We start from the raw sequence: 5,135 nt of genomic DNA, 5'->3' as shown, positions 1-5,135 counted from the left end.
AGGCTCGCTTACTCCCAGTAAACATAAATACCCACGAGAGCAGCAGATTGGACAGCCGTCGCCGTAGCTCAGTTGGTAAGAGCACCGGACGCGATATTGGGAGGTCGTGGGTTCGGATCCCACCGGCGGCATGGTTGTTTTTCTGCTGCTTTATAAGTAATTTTCTTTAAGCGATTTATTAATCTAAGTATTATTATCCCACTGATAAGCATAACACATAAAAAAAATTAACGTTCGCCTATGCACCTTGGTTTCGGTGACTGTTGGCTTCCTTCATAAATTTGTCAAACGGGCCCCTCATTTCATTTAACTTGTCTGCTAATAGCTTAACGAGGGTCTCGGTTCTGGCAGTCTTGATGCCATAGGTAGCTTAAGAGGGCTGTCCCGCAGTTTCCGCCCTCGCCGTTAGATAACGTTCTACGTCACGCTCGCGGTATTACAGGACGTGCTACGTCCGCCGCTATGGTCGAGGGTGGCGCTGGTGAACACTCTCAAGGCTCGCTTACACCCAGTAAACATAAATACCCACGAGAGCAGTAGATTGGACAGCCATCGCCGTAGCTCAGTTGGTAAGAACACCGGACGCGATATTCGGAGGTCGTGGGTTTGGATCCCACCGGCGGCATTGTTGTTTTTTCTGCTGCTTTATAAGTAATTTTGTTTAAGTGATTTATTAATCTAAGTATTACTATCCCACTGATAAGCATAACACCAAAAAATTAACGTTCCCCTATGCACCTTGGTTTTGGTGACTGTTGGCTCCCTTCATAAATTTGTCAAACGGGCTCTAATTTCATTTAACTTGTCTGCTAATAGCTTAACGAGGGTCTCGGTTCTGGCAGTCTTGATGCCATAGGTAGCATAAGAGGGCTCTCGCACAGTTTCCGCCCTCGCCTTTAGATGACGTTCTACGTCACGTTCGCGGTATTACAGGACGTGCTACGTCCGCCGCCATGGTCGAGGGTGGCGCTGGTGAACACTCTCAATGCTCGCTTACACCCAGTAAACATAAATAGCCACGAGAGCAGCAGATTGGACAGCCGTCGCCGTAGCTCAGTTGGTAAGAGCACCGGACGCGATATTCGGAGGTCGTGGGTTCGGATCCCACCGGCGGCATGGTTGTTTTTCTGCTGCTTTATAAGTAATTTTCTTTAACCGATTTATTAATCTAAGTATTATTATCCCACTGATAAGCATAACACATAAAAAAAATTAGCGTTCCTCTATGCACCTTGGTTTCGGTGACTGTTGGCTCCCTTCATAAATTTGTCAAACGGGCCCCTCATTTCATTTAACTTGTCTGCTAATAGCTTAACGAGGGTCCCGGTTCTGGCAGCCTTGATGCCATAGGTAGCATAAGACCGCTTCGCACAGTTTCCGCCCTCGCCGTTAGATGACGTTCTACCTCACGTTCGCGGTATTACAGGACGTGCTACCTTGCCGCTATGGTCGAGGGTGGCGCTGTTGAACACTCTCAAGGCTCGCTTACTCCCAGTAAACATAAATACCCACGAGAGCAGCAGATTGGACAGCCGTCGCCGTAGCTCAGTTGGTAAGAGCACCGGACGGGATATTCGGAGGTCGTGGGTTCGGATCCCACCGGCGGCATGGTTGTTTTTCTGCTGCTTTATAAGTAATTTTCTTTAAGCGATTTATTAATCTAAGTATTATTATCCCACTGATAAGCATAACACATAAGAAAAAATTAACGTTCCGATATGCACCTTGGTTTCGGTGACTGTTGGCTCCCTTCATAAATTTGTCAAACGGGCCCCTCATTTCATTTAACTTGTCTGCTAATAGCTTACCGAGGGTCTCGGTTCAGGCAGTCTTGATGCCATAGGTAGCATAAGAGGGCTCTCGCACAGTTTCCGCCCTCGCCGATGATGTTCTACGGCACGCTCGCGGTATTCCAGGACGTTCTACGTCCGCCGCTATGGTCGAGGGTGGCGCTGGTGAACACTCTCAAGGCTCGCTTACACCCAGTGAACATAAATACCCAGGAGAGCAGCAGATTGGAGAGCCTTCGCCGTAGCTCAGTTGGTAAGAGCACCGGACGCGATATTCGGAGGTCGTGGGTTCGGATCCCACCGGCGGCATGGTTGTTTTTCTGCTGCTTTATAAGTAATTTTCTTCAGGCGATTTATTAATCTAAGTATTATTATCCCACTGATAAGCATAACACATAAAAAAAAATTAACGTTCGCCTATGCACCTTGGTTTCGGTGACTGTTGGCTCCCTTCATAAATTTGTCAAACGGGCCCCTCATTTCATTTAACTTGTCTGCTAATAGCTTAACGAGGGTCTCGGTTCTGGCAGTCTTGATGCCATAGGTAGCATAAGAGGGCTCTCGCACAGTTTCCGCCCTCGCCGATGACGTTCTACGGCACGCTCGCGGTATTACAGGACGTGCTACGTCCGCCGCTATGGTCGAGGGTGGCGCTGGTGAACACTCTCAAGGCTCGCATACACCCAGTAAACATAAATACCCACGAGAGCAGCAGATTGGACAGCCGTCGCCGTAGCTCAGTTGGTAAGAACACCGGACGCGATATTTGGAGGTCGTGGGTTTGGATCCCACCGGCGGCATTGTTGTTTTTTCTGCTGCTTTATAAGTAATTTTGTTTAAGTGATTTATTAATCTAAGTATTACTATCCCACTGATAAGCATAACACCAAAAAATTAACGTTCCCCTATGCACCTTGGTTTCGGTGACTGTTGGCTCCCTTCATACATTTGTCAAACGGGACCCTCATTTCATTTAACTTGTCTGCTAATAGCTTAACGAGGGTCTCGGTTCTGGCAGTCTTGATGCCATAGGTAGTATAAGAGGGCTCTCGCACAGGTTCCGCCCTCGCCGTTAGATGACGTTCTACCTCACGTTCGCGGTATTACAGGACGTGCTACCTTGCCGCTATGGTCGAGGGTGGCGCTGTTGAACACTCTCAAGGCTCGCTTACACCCAGTAAATATAAATACCCACGAGAGCAGCAGATTGGACAGCCGCCGCCGTAGCTCAGTTGGTAAGAGCACCGGACGCGATATTCGGAGGTCTTGGGTTCGGATCCCACCGGCGGCATGGTTGTTTTTCTGCTGCTTTATAAGTAATTTTCTTTAAGCGATTTATTAATCTAAGTATTATTATCCCACTGATAAGCATAACACATAAGAAAAAATTAACGTTCCCCTATGCACCTTGGTTTCGGTGACTGTTGGCTCCCTTCATACATTTGTCAAACGGGCCCCTCATTTCATTTAACTTGTCTGCTAATAGCTTAACGAGGGTCTCGGTTCTGGCAGTCTTGATGCCATAGGTAGCTTATGAGGGCTCTCCCACAGTTTCCGCCCTCGCCGTTAGATGACGTTCTACGTCACGCTCGCGGTATTACAGGACGTGCTACGTCCGCCGCTGTGGTCGAGGGTGGCGCTGGTGAACACTCACAAGGCTCGCTTACACCCAGTAAACATAAATACCCACGAGAGCAGCAGATTGGACAGCCGTCGCCGTAGCTCAGTTGGTAAGAACACCGGACGCTATATTCGGAGGTCGTGGGTTCGGATCCCACCGGCGGCATTGTTGTTTTTCCTGCTGCTTTATAAGTAATTTTCTTTAAGCGACTTATTAATCTAAGTATTATTATCCCACTGATAAGCATAACACAAAAAAATTAACGTTCCCCTATGCACCTTGGTTTCGGTGACTGTTGGCTCCCTTCATACATTTGTCAAACGGGCCCCTCATTTCATTTAACTTGTCTGCTAATAGCTTAACGAGGGTCTCGGTTCTGGCAGTCTTGATGCCATAGGTAGCATAAGAGGGCTCTCGCACAGTTTCCGCCCTCGCCGTTAGATGACGTTCTACGTCACGCTCGCGGTATTACAGGACGTGCTACGTTGCCGCTAGGGTCGAGGGTGGCGCTGTTGAACACTCTCAAGGCTCCCTTACACCCAGTAAGCATAAATAGCCACGAGAGCAGCATTTGGACAGCAGTCGCCGTAGCTCATTTGGTAAGAGCACCGGACGCGATATTCGGAGGTCGTGGGTTCGGATCCCACCGGCGGCATGGTTGTTTTTCTGCTGCTTTATAAGTAATTTTCTTTAAGCGATTTATTAATCTAAGTATTATTATCCCACTGATAAGCATAACACATAAGAAAAAATTAACGTTCCAATATGCACCTTGGTTTCGGTGACTGTTGGCTCCCTTCATAAATTTGTCAAACGGGCCCCTCATTTCATTTAACTTGTCTGCTAATAGCTTAACGAGGGTCTCGGTTCTGGCAGTCTTGATGCCATAGGTAGCTTATGAGGGCTCTCCCACAGTTTCCGCCCTCGCCGTTAGATGACGTTCTACGTCATGCTCGCGGTATTACAGGACGTGCTACGTCCGCCGCTGTGGTCGAGGGTGGCGCTGGTGAACACTCTCAAGGCTCGCTTACACCCAGTAAACATAAATACCCACGAGAGCAGCAGATTGGACAGCCGTCGCCGTAGCTCAGTTGGTAAGAACACCGGACGCGATATTCGGAGGTCGTGGGTTCGGATCCCACCGGCGGCATTGTTGTTTTTCCTGCTGCTTTATAAGTAATTTTCTTTAGGCGACTTATTAATCTAAGTATTATTATCCCAATGATAAGCATAACACAAAAAAATTAACGTTCCCCTATGCACCTTGGTTTCGGTGACTGTTGGCTCCCTTCATACATTTGTCAAACGGGCCCCTCATTTCATTTAACTTGTCTGCTAATAGCTTAACGAGGGTCTCGGTTCTGGCAGTCTTGATGCCATAGGTAGCATAAGAGGGCTCTCGCACAGTTTCCGCCCTCGCCGTTAGATGACGTTCTACGTCACGCTCGCGGTATTACAGGACGTGCTACGTTGCCGCTAGGGTCGAGGGTGGCGCTGGTGAACACTCTCAAAGCTCGCTTACACCCAGTAAACATAAATAGCCACGAGAGCAGCAGATTGGACAGCCGTCGCCGTAGCTCAGTTGGTAAGAGCACCGGACGCGATATTCGGAGGTCGTGGGTTCGGATCCCACCGGCGGCATGGTTGTTTTTCTGCTGCTTTATAAGTAATTTTCTTTAACCGATTTATTAATCTAAGTATTATTATCCCACTGATAAGCATAA

General features: G+C 48.2%; 1 non-coding gene across 1 annotated transcript; it reads left to right on the top strand.

Annotated features, from left to right (window-relative positions):
- The first annotated feature begins 1,534 nt into the window (after positions 1-1,534).
- Positions 1,535-1,608, top strand: TRNAS-GGA (transfer RNA serine (anticodon GGA)). The gene has a single exon. It is a non-coding gene; the product is annotated as a tRNA-Ser (tRNA).
- The last annotated feature ends 3,527 nt before the right edge of the window (positions 1,609-5,135 follow it).

This window comes from Amblyomma americanum, chromosome 6 (genome assembly GCF_052857255.1).
Source record: "Amblyomma americanum isolate KBUSLIRL-KWMA chromosome 6, ASM5285725v1, whole genome shotgun sequence".
Taxonomy (NCBI): Eukaryota; Metazoa; Arthropoda; class Arachnida; order Ixodida; family Ixodidae; genus Amblyomma; species Amblyomma americanum.
Note: the sequence above shows the minus strand (reverse complement) of the source record. Positions and strands in the feature narration are given on the sequence as shown.